General features: G+C 36.3%; 1 pseudogene; it reads left to right on the forward strand.

The window, feature by feature from the left end:
• Nucleotides 1–7,822: 7,822 nt before the first annotated feature.
• On the forward strand, nucleotides 7,823–14,210 carry LOC129680519 (60S ribosomal protein L6-like; annotated as a pseudogene).
• Nucleotides 14,211–14,945: the final 735 nt, after the last annotated feature.

Below are 14,945 nucleotides of genomic sequence, written 5' to 3' on the forward strand. Positions count from 1 at the left end.
ATAAATACAATTTAAAAGTAAAAATAGTAAATATAACAAAATCCAAAGTGAATATATTGTAATTAATAAATAAAATTTAATTTAATTGAAAAAAGAAAATCTTTGGAAACTGTGTTTGCACAGTGTAGATTTTCTTATCTCTGCAGTTAATTTGATGCATCATTTATTTAAAGCTGCTTAGAGTGTTCCTTATGCTGCCGTATCATTAATCTTGCTACTCGTGAAGACTGACATTCATTTACTTGCTAAAATGCTTCTAACATGTTTAGTTAAAATAGTTATTTTTACATGCAAGTTTTATTAATGTTATAGGAGAAAGTCTGAATTATAATAATATTAGGATCTATTAAATTTACTATTTAGAAGTTTTTCACGGAGGTTTAAAATGTTTAATAAAAACCTCCATTAACAAGGAATGATGGTGTTCCCATACGTACCATTATTCTGTTTGCTCAGCCAAAGGTAATCATAATATAGGATCCTATGTGCCATATAATGATGCACTCTATAAGAATATGTGATGATTGCCTGACTGCAGTAACATCACTTGAGAGACTGCCGCAGTCAAATCAGGGGTTTAAGGTCATGAGAACTCTAGAAGACCTTGTCTCAACAACCAGTTCAAACAAGGAAAATATAGCTTGTATTTATTCTTGACATACACTGTCCTATAAACTGTATATAGACCAACTGAATTTCTTTACAACAACCTACATAATATGGCCATTTTCTTTTAGTTTTGCAGACTAAGACATTAAGGTTTTAAAAAGTAAAATAAGTAGCTAATAATAGTGAGAAGTGACCTTCTAGAGCTCTTCCTGTGTTATACTTCACATAGTTTCCACTCTGGTTTTATTTTCATAACTTTACCAATTCTTAGAATAAATAACGGAGGTGTAAAGATACAACTAGGTAAGGTGATAGAGTGTAGTAATTTGTCTATTCACTGACTGATTTGAGGAGCTCTCCTTAAATCTGGAAGTTTGGTTTAGACATTTAAGCACAGAGATAAAGCACAGCCTTCCTACCTTGTATATCCACACATTGCCTCTACTAAGTTTTCCAAGAATCTATGCCTCCTTCCATCCATATTCATATGCAATTCCTTCCTTTTTGATTTTATCTAACAAAATTAATTTATTCCAACCAGCATGAAATGGAAAAAGGGACAAAACAACACTTGCATGTGTAATTTATGAAAAAACTTTATGCTTTACTTTATGCATTTCACATTGTTATTTCTTGAATTCTTGATATCTCAATGGCACATTCTGAAGAGATGAAGCAGACATATTGTGAACATCCCTTTTTTTCTTATTTTATTTTATTTTATTAATTACACTTTATTCATTTTGTATCCCCCCATAAGCCCCTCCCTCCTCCCCTCCCGATCCCACCCTCCCTCCCCTTTCTGCATGCATGCCACTCCCCAAGTCCACTGATAGGGGAGGTTCTCCTCTCCTTTCTGATCTTAGTCTTTCAGTTCTCATCAAAAGTGGCTGCATTGTCCTCTACTGTGGCCTATTAAGGCTGCTCCTCCCTCAGGGGGAGGTGATCAACGAGCAGGCCAATCAGATTATGTCAGAGGCAGTCCCTCTTCCCATTACTATGTAACCCACTTGGACACTGAACTGCCATGGGCTACACATGTGCAGGGGTTCCAGATCATCTCCACAAATAGTCCTTGGTCAGAGTATGAGTCTCTGGGAAGTTCCCTGTGTTCAAATTATCTTGTTCTGTTGCTCTCCTTGTGGAGTTCCCGTCCCCTCCAGCTCTTACTATTTCCCACTTCTTACATAAAATTCCATTCACTCTGCCCATCAGTTGACCATCAGGCTCAGCCTCTGCTTTGACAGTCTATACTGCAGAAGCTTTCAGAGGTCCTCTGTGGCAGGTTTCAAGGTGGTTTCCTGTTTTCTTCTGGCTTTCAGAGGCCCTCTGTAGCAGGTTCCGAGGTTGTTTCCTATTTTCTTTTTCTTCTGATGTCCATCCTCTTTCCCTTTCAGGATGGGGATTGAACATTTTAGTTAGGGTCCTCTCTTTTACTTAGTTTGTTTAGATGTACAGATTTTAGTGGGTTTATTCTATGTTGTATGTTTATGTGAGAGTATATTCCATGCGTGTCTTTTTGCTTCTGGGACAACTCACTCAGGATGATCCTTTCCAGGTCCCACCATTTACCTGCAAATTTCATGATTTCCTTATTTTTCATTGCTGAGTAATACTCCATTGTATAGATGTATCACAGTTTCTGTATCAATTCTTCAGTTGAGGGGCACCTGGGTTGTTTCCAGCTTCTGGCTATTACAAATAAAGCTGCTACAAACATCGTTGAGCAAATGTCCTTTTTGTGTACTTGAGCCTCTTTTGGGTATATGCATAGGAGTGGTATGGCTGGATCTTGAGGAAGCGCTATTCCTAGTTGTCTGAGAAAGAGCCAGATTGATTTCCAAAGTGGTTGTACCGGTTTACATTCCCACCAACAGTGGAGAAGGGTACCCCTTTCTCCACAACCTCTCCAGCATATGTTGTCCCTTGAGTTTTTTATCTTGGCCATTCTGATGGGTGTAAGGTGAAATCTCAGGGTTGTTTTGATTTGCATTTCCCTAATGGCTAATGATGTTGATTATTTCTTTAAGTGCTTCTCTGCCATTCGATATTCCTCTACAGAGAATTCTCTTTTTAGCTCTGTTCCCCATTTTTTAAGTGGATTACTTGGTTTATTGCTTTTCAGCTTGTTTAGTTCTTTATATATATTGGATATGAGTCCTCTGTCAGATAAAGGGTTGGTGATGATTCTTTCCCAATCTATAGGCAGTCGCTTTGTTTTGATGACGGTGTCCTTTGCTTTACAGAAGCTTTTCAATTTCATGAGGTCCCATTTATTGATTGTTGCTCTTAGAGCCTGTGCTATTGGTGTTCTGTTCAGGAAGTTTTCTCCTGTACCAATGAGTTCTAGGATATTCCCCACTTTTTTTTTTCTAGCTGATTTATGTGTCTGGTTTTATGTTGAGGTCTTTGATCCACTTGGACTTCAGTTTTGTGCAGGGTGATAAGTATGGATCTATTTTCATTTTGCTACATGTAGACATCCAGTTGGACCAGCACCATTTGTTGAAGATGCTATCTTTTTTCCATTGTATGGTTTTGGCATCTTTGTCAAAAATCAGGTGTCCGTAAGTGTGGGGGTTTATTTCTGGGTCTTCTGTTCAATTTCATTGATCCACCATTCTGTTTCTATGCCAGTACCATGCAGTTTTTATAACTGTTGCTCTATAGTAAAGCTTGAGATCAGGGATGGAGATACCTCCAGAAGATCTTTTATTGTAGAGGATTCTTTTAGCAATACTCGGTTTCTTGTTATTCCATACGAAGTTGAGAATTTTTCTTTCCAGGTATGTAAAGAATTGTGTTGGCAGTTTGATGGGAATTGCATTAAATCTGTAGATTGCTTTTGGTAAGATGGCCATTTTTACTATGTTAATCCTGCCAAGCCATGAGCATGGGAGATCTTTCCATCTTCTCATATCTTCCTCTACTTCTTTCTTCAGAGACTTGAAATTTTTTTCATAGAATTATTTGACTTGCTTGGTTAGGGTTACACCAAGGTACTTTATATCATTTGTGGCTATTGTGAAGGGTGTTGTTTCTCTAATTTCTTTCTCAGCCCTTTTGTCTTTTGTATACAGGAGTGCTACTGATTTTTTTGAGTTAATTTTGTATCTGGCCACTTTGCTGAAGGTTTTTATCAGCTGTAGGAGTTCCCTGGCAGAGTTTTTGGGGTCACTCATGTATACTATCATATCATCTGCAAATAGTGATAATTTGACTTCTTCCTTTCCCATCTGTATCCCCTTGATCTCCTTCAACTGTCTTATTGCTCTAGCAAGGACTTCCAGCACTATGTTGAGGAGATATGGAGAGAGTGGGCAGCCTTGTGTTGTCCCTGATTTCAGTGGGATTGCTTTAAGTTTCTCTCCGTTTAGTTTGATGTTGGCTATAGGCTTGCTGTATATTGCCTTTACTATGTTTAGATATGTGCCTTGTATCCCTGATCTCTCCAGTACTTTAAACATGAATGGATGTTGGATTTTGTCAAATGTTTTTTCAGCACCTAGGGAGATTATCATGTGGTTTTTTTCTTTCAATTTGTTAATATGGTGGATCACATTGATGGATTTCCGTATATTGAACCACCCCTGCATACCCGGGATGAAGCCTACTTGGTCATAGTGGATAATATCTTTGATGTGTTCTTGGATTCGGTTTGCAAGTATTTTGTTAAGTATTTTTGCATCAATGTTTATAAGGGAGATTGGCCTGAAATTCTCTTTCTTTGTTGAGTCTTTGTGAGGTTTAGGTACCAAGGTGATTGTGGCTTCATAGAATGAGTTTGGTAATGTTCCTTCTGTTTCTATTTTGTGGAATAGTTTGAACAGAATTGGAGTTAGCTCTTCTTTGAAGGTCTGGTAGAATTCTGCACTGAAGCCATCTGGTCCTGGGCTTTTTTTGGATGGGAGACTTTTGATGACTGCTTCTATTTCTTTGGGGGATATAGGACTATTTAATTGATTTACCTGGTCCTGAGTCAGCTTTGGTAAGTCAAATCGATCAAGAAAATTGTCCATTTCATTTAGATTTTCAAATTTTGTTGAGTATAGACTTTTGAAGTAAGTCCTAATGATTGTTTGGATTTCCTCAGTGTCTGTAGTTATGTCCCCCTTTTCATTTCTGATTTTGTTGATTTGGGTGGTGTCTCTCTGCCTTTTAGTTAGCTTGGCTAAGGGTTTGTCGATCTTGTTGATTTTCTCAAAGAACCAGCTCTTGGTTTCATTGATTCTTTGAATTGTTTTATTTGTTTCTAATTGATTGATTTCAGCCCTGAGTTTGATTATTTCCAGCTGTCTACTCCTTTTTGGTGTGTCTGCTTCTTCTTTTTCTAGGGTTTTTAAGTGGGCCATTAAGTTGCTTGAATGAGTGAACATCCCTTTAAAGAGATATTTATGGTAAGAAACTGATGTGAGCCTACAGCTAAGAAAGGCCTGATAGTGTTCTTAAGTCAATATGAGTAATCTATGTAGGTTCTTTTCCACACTTATCCCTAAGGAAGCTATGATATTTTATCATTATCTTTTTTTAAATTTAACTTTTATTAATTACACTTTATTCATTTTGTATCCCCCCATAAGCCCCTTCCTCTTCCCCTCCCGGTCCCACTCTCCCCCCTCCTTTCTGCATTCATGCCCCTCCCCATGTCCACTGATTGGGGAGGTCCTCCTCTCCTTCTTTCTGATCTTAATCTATCAGTTCTCATCAGAAGTGTCTGCATTGTCAGGGTTCTAGGTTATCTCCATGAATAGTCCTTGGTTGGATTATGAGTCTCTGGGAAGTTCCCTGTGTTCAAATTTTCCTGTTCTGTTGCTCTCCTTGTGCAGTTCTTGTCCTCTCCAGCTCTTACTATTTCCCACTTTTTACATAAAATTCCATTCACTCTGCGTGTCAGTTGGCCATCAGGCTCAGCATCTGCTTTCACAGTCTGCATGGCAGAGGCTTTCAGAGGCCCTCTCTGGCAAGTTCAGAGGTTGTTTTTCCTGTTTTCTTCTTCTGGCTTTCAGAGGCCCTCTGTAGCTGGTTCCTAGGTTGTTTCCTGTTTTCTTCTTCTGATGTCCATCCTCTTTGCCTTTCAGGATGGGGATTGAACATTTTAGTTAAGATCCTCTCTTTTGCTTAGTATGTTTAGATGTACAGATTTTAGTGGGTTTATTTTATGTTGTATGTTTATATGAGTGAGTATATACCATGTGTGTCTTTTTGCTTCTGGGACAACTCACTCAGAATGATCCTTTCCAGGCTCCACCATTTACCTGCAAATTTCATGATACTCATTTGACTAAGATCATATGGAGTTTCTTTCTTAAAGCTTTGAAGCACTTGCTTAATATAAACTTTTCAGTTCTGTCTATGAACCTGTGTTTCTTTTGTTTAATTTTTAAATTTATTTTTATTTTTTTATTTTACATACAGTTTATTCACTTTATATCCCAGCTGTAGCCTTCTCCCTCATTCCTTCTCAATCTTACCCTCTCTCCCTCATCTCCTCCCATACCCCTTTCCATGTCCACTAATAGAGGAGGTCCTCCTCCCCTTCCATCTGACCCTAGCTTATCAGGTTTCATCAGAACTGGCTGCAATGTCCTTCTCTGTGGCCTGGCAAGGCTGCTCCCCCTCAGTGGAGTTAGCAAAGAGCCAGCCACTGAGTTCATGTCAGAAATAGTCCCTGTTCTCCTTACTAGGAAAATCACTTGGATACTGACATGCCATGGGCTATATCTGTGCAGGGGTTCTAGGTTATATCCATGAATGATCCTTGGTTGGAGTATGAGTCTGAGAAAAGACTCCTGGGCCCACATATTTTGGTTCTGTTGCTCTCCTTGTGGAGATTCTGTCTTTTCGGAGTCTTACTATCCACCCTTTATTCACATGATTCCCTGCACTCTGCCCAAAGTTTGTTTATGAATCTCAGTATCTGCTCTGATATGCTGCGTAGAGTCTTTCAGAGGCCCTCTATGGTAGACTACTGTCCTGTTTCCTGTTTTCTCCTTCTTCCAATGTCCATCCCTTTTGTCTTTCTGAGTAAAGATTGGTCATCTTACCCTGGGTCCTCCTTCTTGCAAACCTTCTTTAGTTGTACAGATTTTAATATGTTTATCCTCTATTATAGGTCTAATATCCACTTATAAGACAGTATATACTGTGTGTGTCTTTCTGCTTCTGGGATATCGCACTTCGGATGATCTTTTCTCTATCCCACCATTTGTCTGAAAATTTCATGATTTCCTTGTTTTTAATTTTTGAGTAGTATTCCGTTGTGTAAATGTACCACACTTTCTGTATCCATTCTTCTATTGAGGGATATCTGGTTTTTTTTCTAGGTTCTGGTATTACAAATAAAGCTGCTACAAACATAGTTGAACAAATGTACTTGTTGTATACTTGACCATCTTTTGGATATATGCCAAGGAGTGGTATAGCTGGATCTTGAGGAAGCACTATTCCTAATTCTGAGAAAATGCCAGATTGATTTCCAAAGTGGTTGTACAAGTTTACATTCCCACCAGCAATGGAGGAGGGTTCCCCTTTCTCCACATCCTCTCCAGCATTTATTGTCACTTGAATTTTTGATCTTAGCCATTCTGATGGGTATAAGGTGAAATCTCAGAGTCGTTCTGATTTGCATCTTCCTGATGACTAAGGACATTGAGGATTTGTTTAAGTGTTTCTCTGCCATTCGATATTCCTCTGTTGAGAAATCTCTGCTTAGCTTTGTACCCCATTTTTTTAAATTGGATTACTTGATTTGTTGCTTTTTAACTTCTTAGGCTCTTTATATATTCTGGATATTAGTCCTCTGTCAGATATAGGGTTGATGAAGATCCTTTCCCAGTCTGTATGCCATCGTTTTGTTCTGATGACCTGTGTATTTCATTATTTAGTTTTCCTCTACATCTGTGTAGTATTCTACTGTTATAAACACCACATTTTCATTATCCATTGGTCATTTGCTGAGCATCCAGGTTAATTTCAATTCATTAATTAATTGAATTCAATTCATTCAAGTATGAATAGAATAGCAATGAATGTGGATGTTCAAGTATATCTGTAGTATGATAAAAATTACTTTAGTGTGGCCTCAAGTGGCATAGATAGATCATAAGGTAAATATATTTATATTTTTGTGAGAAACAACAAGACTAATTTCCAGGGTAGCTGCAACAGTTTATAGTCTCACCAACATTAAATGATTTCCCTTTTCCCTACATCCATGGTAGCATTTCTAATTATCTGTGTTCAACAGTATGACCATTCAGACTCGGGTGAGATAAAATCATAAGCAAGTTTTAATATTCTAAGTTTTATAATGCATAAGGAAGTTCCACATTTTTTAAAGTTTTAATAGTTCTTTGTTTGTCTTGTTTAGTTTGTTAGGCATGTTAGGGTTCTTTTCTTAGTGTTTAGATTTTAGAGGTGTTTTAATTATTTGTGTATTATAGCCATCTGTCTCAGATATGTAGCTGGTGTGGTTTTTTTGTTGTTGTTGTTTACCCACACATTGATCAGTTTCTTTGTTGTACGGAAGTTTTTAGTTTCAAGAAATCTCACTTTCAGCTTTTTGTCTTTTGTTTAGAGGTACCAGAATCATAATTAAAAAGTCCTTACCTGTGATTACAAATTGAAGTGTAATTTCTAGTTCTTGCAATAGTAGTTTCAGGCTATTGGGTCTCATTTTGAAGTTCTTGTTTCATCTGAAGTTGAGTTACGTGCAAGATAGAAGTAATGCTAGTGTTTGCTTTACCTGATTATTAAAATGTAGGTTTTACAGCATTATTTGTTCAAGATGTATAGCGCTATATGTATGTATGTATGTATATGCACATGAATATGATATTTATATATATGTACATATATAAATATTCATCTTTCTCAAAGTTTAGGTCACAGTAGTTTCATTATAAGACTCTTTTCTACTTTATAATTGTGTGAATAACACTGTAATAAAAAACATAATTATGTATTACTTCAAAACTATGCACTTCAGAATGAAGAAGCTAAATAACAAAACACACATAAATGCAGACATAACATTTTTATATACAGTATATATATGTATATATATATATATATATATATATATATATATATGTAATGCAATGTAATGAATGCCAAACAAACTATAAATACAAACTGTATAGTACGGAAAATCACAAAAGTTTGAGGCCATTTTAATAAGCCATAAATTATATGCTGTATATAGTAAAGGTCTGTCTGTAAAGAAATAAACTTAATAAAATTTGAAAACCCTTTTGTTCTCTTGTGACCTGTTGAAAATATAAATTTATTTTAACTTATGAAATTATCTATCAATAGAGTATATATATATATATATATATATATATATATATATAGTCATTATATTTACACTGAAAATCAGTTGAGTGTACCATTTCTTCTGAGAATGGCAAAGAATTAACATATCCTCAGAGATATACTTTGTTTGGGATAATGTGATGAGTATGAGAGGATGTAATAAAATTTAAAATACATGGCTACCAAATTAATTGTTAATATAAGGAGATATAGAGTATCTTATATGAGAATTGAGAAGAATATTTATAACCATAGGTTGGTTCATGTAAAGAAGAAAGAATTCAGAGAAAAGGCGTTTCATTCTTGAAACTCAAAGTTCATTTAGATAACATTAGAACACAGTGTAGGTAATGTTGCAACATAAAGAGTATAATTGCTGTGGCATTGAAGTCTTTGAAAATTTCAAAATAGTATTCAACAGTAGAAAAATGCCATATGAATTGAGGAGATTAGGGAATGATCTGTCATTTACTGAGTTGACTGAAACAGTGAAGAATACTGTGAAGACAAGCTACACTAACAAATTCAAAGTGAAATAGGGTTTTAGAACACATTTTGATTTCCTGACATTTTTCTCATAAAGATTGTAAAATACATGTCTGCCGTACTAACAATATTACAAAAATTAAAAATTTATTTTCAGAACATATGATTGGATGAAGAATTAGCCATAAAACCATAAAAAGTATACAGTTTTCAGATAAAGAATTCAGAAATATAAAGGAGCTCGATTAGGGAGATATCCATAGTAAATCAATGATTGACAGATTGACTCAGCCAATTGTGGGACTCGAGAATGGTAGGAATGGATCAATGTGAGAGAAAATAACTTCATGCACACTGGCAGATTCAAGCTGATGGATGACTCATTTCAAGAGAATGTTCTCAGGAGGCAGTCTCCCTGATGTCTGATCATGCTCTTTTTTCTGCTCTCTCTTTCTCTTTTTCTTTCTTTTTTCCTCTTTTTTCAGAGTACAGAATCAATCCCAGTCTTTTTTCATTTAATCATTTCTTGTACATTTTTTCTACATGAACAAAAACCTTTGTCTTTCCCCAAAATATTAGCTTTTCACCCAAACACACCATAAGAATAAACAGAATAAACAAGCTGTACGGTACATACATGGTACAGTGATTGTACCCAAGAACTCAGAAAACAGAGTATAACAAGTTTTACTCTACATACATGGTACAAAGATTACATTGCAAGCAAGCAAGCATATTTAAATCATTAACTTAGTGCTTTTCTCAGACAAACCTCTACATCATAGGTCATCTGGGCAAAATCTTGCTGTTACAATAGGTGGCATAAGAACAAAGAGTTACTAAATAAACTAGACTATTCTCAATTCTCAGCTGATGTTTGTAGCTGAGCAAGTTCTTTCTGAACTCTATCTAAACATTTTTTTTATTATAGAAATGATCTTTCAGAAGGTATCTAGCCCCTTCCTCATAAACTATACAAAGGTCCCGTAATCTCCCTATCCTATCTGAAGGAGTCATGTCTACATGATCAAATCTTTCTAGAAAAGAAAGTTAGTATGATTCCAGTAACTTCTCTAGTGTCTAATTCCTTTCAACTGCAGCAGTCTGGGGGCTGAGTGTGGAAATTGAAACAATTCCTGATGCTGTTTGATATCTATGAGTTGATTAAAGTGTTTCAGGATCAATTAGCACAAAAGGCCTCTATAAATTCAATTTCTTGTTCAGATAATTCAGTTTTCACTGCCTTTACAGCCAAAAATAATGTTTACTCCATAGTGGTTGTTTCTGAGCCATTTCCTTCTCTCCAAGTCTCCCTCGAAATTTTACCAGGTGCACTGATTATGACTGAATTAGAGGTTAAAGATGGAGTCACAGTAAGAAGCAAAGCAGACAGAGATATAGGCAAAAGCAAAGCCATTTGTGGACAGTAATCCAGAGATGTTTTATCCAGGGCAAGGTTCTCCAGCAGGCTGAACTGTGTCAAGCAGCTAATTGAGCAACCATGTCACCCTTAACAACAGATTAAATTAAAATGATGAAATAAAATTAGTGAAAAATATGCATACGTATGCCTTGTCAGAGTCCTTTGGGCCAAATCTATGAATATCTGTTGATGTCCTCGTACTAGAATCTACAACTACAATACCATCGTATTATGAGTTTCTTTACCTATGAAATGTAATACACATACTATTGATTTTATAATTTTCTTTTTAAAACGTAAAATAAACACCTTAAAATTCCTTTCAAAACACTTGTGGCAGGTAGTTAAGGGAGAAAGAAAATAGTTTAACACCATAATCACTCTCAAACTTTTAAAATTGAGGAAAATAAAATTCATTATTTTCCATTTTTATTTTTGAAATTAAGATATAATCATATCATCACTCTTGCTTTTCCTCTTATTAACCCCTTAGTTGCCCTGCAAAACATATAAACATGTGGAAGATAAATTACTTAATTAATAATATTTACATGTGGTACTGAATTTTTCTCCTTATCTCTTATCTGGGATTTATTTATTTATTTATTTACTATTTATTTATTTATTTATTTATTTATTTATTTATTTATTTATTTAGAAATGCAACAGCTAAGTCCTGTTTCCCATCTCATAAGATAGCAGGTGAAAAAGCTGAGAAGAAAAGGAGAAGAAACCTGCAGTTATGAAGGTTGGAGGTGATGCACCAGCGACCTAGAAGCTGGTGCAGCCAAAAAATGTGACCCTAAGGTTAAAAATCCCAAGAAATGGAAGCCCCATTGCAGCTGAAACCTTGTCTTGGTTAGAAGAATTGGAAAGTCATCCCGATCTGCTATTCCAGAAAGGCATTGTACAAGAGGAAATACTTAGCCACAAAGTCCAAGGTTAAAAAGAGTAAAAAGGAGAAGGTACTTGTTAATGTTACAAAACCAGTCAGTGGTGACAAGAATGGTAGTACCCAGTTGGTGAAGCTTCAAATAATGCTTAAGTATTATCCTACTGAAGACTTGCCTCAAAAGCTTCTGAGCAATGGCAAAAAAAACCCTCTTCATTCTGAATATGAGAAAGCTGCATGCCAGCATCACTCTTTTTTTTTTTGAGTTGATAATACTGTTATACTTTCTTTTTTTATTTTCTTTTTTTAACATTTTATTTTTTATTTTTATTTTTTTCTTATCAGTTACATTTTATTAACTCTGTATCCCAGCTGTGTCCCAATCCCTCATTCCCTCCCAGTCCCTCCCTCCCTCCCTCATCTCCACCTTGCCCCTTGACAAGTCCACTAACAGAGGGGACCTCCTCCCCATACATCTGATCCTGTTTCATCAGGTATCTTCAGGACTGGCTGCAAAGCTCTCCTCTGTGGCCTAACAAGACTGCTCCTCCCTTGGGGGGTGGGGAGGCCAAAGAGCCAGTCATTGAGTTCCTGTTAGAAATAGTCCTTGTTCCCCTCACTATGGGAAAACAATTGGTTACTGAGCTACCACAGGCTACATCTGAGCAGAGGTTCTAGGTTACATTCATACATGGTCCTTGGTTGCATATCAGTCTCAGAAAAGACCCTGTGCCCAGATATATTTGGTCCTTGTGGAGCTCCTATTCTTTCCTCATCAGACTAACTCCCCTTCTTTCTTATGATTCCCTGTACTCTGCCAAAGGTTTGGTCATGAGTCTTTGCTTTGAAAACACTGCTAGTTAGAGTCTTTCAAATGCGCTCAGTAGACTCCTGTCATATGTTCAATGCGCATCCCATCTGTCTTTCTAAATGAGGGTTGATAATCTTACCTCATGTCCGCTCTCTTGATTATCTTTTTTAGGTGTATAGATTTCATTATGTTTATCGTATCTTATAGGTCTATATAAGTGAGTATATACCGTGTTTGTCTTTCTCCTTCTGGGAAATTTCACTCAGGATGATCTTTTCTAGAGCCCACCATTTGCCTGCAAATTTCATGATTTCCTCCCTTTTGATTGCTGAGTAGTATTCCATTGTGTAAAAATACCACAATTTCTGTACCCTTTCCTCTGTTGAGGGACATCTGGGTTGTTTCCAAGTTCTGGCTATTACAAATAATGCTGCTATAAACATGGTTGAGCAAATATTCCTTTTGTGTACTTGAGCAAACTTTGGGTATATACCTAGGAGTGGTATAGCTGGGTCTTGAGGAAGCACTATTCCTAATTGTCTTAGAAAGCGCCAGATAGATTTCCAGAGTGGTTGTATCAGTTTACATTCCCACCAGCAGTGGAGGAGGGTTCCCCTTTCTCCACAACCTCTCCAGCATGCTCTTCAACAAATAGTGCTGGTCCAACTGGATGTCCACATGCAGAAAAATGAAAATAGATCTATATTTATCACCCTGCACAAAACTAAAGTCCAAGTGGATCAAAGACCTCAACATAAAACCAGATACTCTAAATCTGTTAGAAGAAAAAGTGGGGAACAGCCTAGAACTCATTGGCACAGGAGACAACTTCCTGAAGAGAACACCAACAGCACAGGCTCTAAGAGCAACAATCAATAAATGGGACCTCATGAAACTGAAAAGCTTCTGTAAAGCAAAGGACACTGTCATCAAAACAAAATGCCTGCCTACAGATTGGGAAAGAATCTTCACTAACCCTTTATCTGACAGAGGACTAATATCGAGTATATACAAAGAACTAAAGAAGCTGAAAAGCAGCAAACCAAGTAATCCAATTAAAAAATGGGGAGCAGAGCTAAACAGAGAATTCTCGACAGAGGAATATCGAATGGCAGAGAAACACTTAAAGAAATGCTCATCCTCATTAGCCATCAGGGAAATGCAAATCAAAACGACCCTGAGATATCACCTTAACACCCATCAGAATGGCCAAGATGAAAAACTCAAGGGACAGCATCACTCTTGAGACCCTCCTGATCATCTTCAGGGACAAGAGAGTGGTTTTCTTGAAGCATTTGGGCAGTGGATTTCTACTTGTGACTGGACCTATTGCCCTCAAAAGAGTTCCTTTGCACAGAACACACCAGAAGTTTGTCATTGCCACCTCTACAAAAGTTGATATCAGCAAGGTTAAAATCCCCAAATACCTGACTGAAGCTTACTTCAAGAAGAAGCAGTGGTGAAAACCCGGGCACTAGGAGGACAAGATCTTTGACACAGAGAAGAAGAAATACAATATTACAGAGAAGCTCAATGCTCATTTGAAAACTGTGGACTCACAGATTTTTCCAAAGATCAAAGCTGTTCCTCAGCTGCAGGGCTACCTTCGATCTCAGTTTTCCCTGACAAATGGAATGTATCCTAACAAACAAATGTCTGTTAGACGTAATTAAACAACTTCATACATTAAAAAAATAATGTAACAACTTTCATTATCATTGCTTTTTCCAGTCTAATCCAATTACAGTATACCTAAGTGACATAAAAAATGACATACATTAGCATTAAAAAACATTCAGCAGAATCTGGGCTACTCAAAAGTATATACCATGAAAATTTCATATCTAATATTCTAGATAATTATTAGTGATACAACAAAATATGCAAAAGAAAATATCAAAAAGTTTGAACTTCTAGAACTTGGAGTTATATGTATATTATGTCAAAACAACTAGTTAAAAATGTTAAGATCATTACTGAGATTTGCTTGACATACTTTATTTCAAAATTAATGTGATCTATTTTATTATACTGTTTTGCTGAAAATTCCAACACTGTAGCCTGTTCATTTGATAAGAAACTAAATTCTTGTACTGTGCTTGTATAAATATTTCCTGGGTATCAAGACTGACAATGAACTTATGATACTGATTCCTTTAAAAGTATTATTTATTATTTTTTTCCAGATGCCTTCTGCGGTAGTCTTCTGTCATACATCCAATGCACATCCCATTTGTCTTTCTAAGTGAGACTTTCAAACTGAAGAGAGTTTAGTTTACATCTATGTATATTATATACTTAAATGAGCTATTTTTGGTCTTCCACTTGCAGTTTCTATCTTCTTTTCCTGCTGTGTTCCAGAGACAAATCAAAATAAATTTACAGTAAAAGTATTAAGGACTTGAGTA

The sequence above is a fragment of the Psammomys obesus genome, unplaced genomic scaffold, assembly GCF_907164565.1.
Source record: "Psammomys obesus unplaced genomic scaffold, mPsaObe1.curated_primary_1811, whole genome shotgun sequence".
Classification (NCBI taxonomy): domain Eukaryota; kingdom Metazoa; phylum Chordata; class Mammalia; order Rodentia; family Muridae; genus Psammomys; species Psammomys obesus.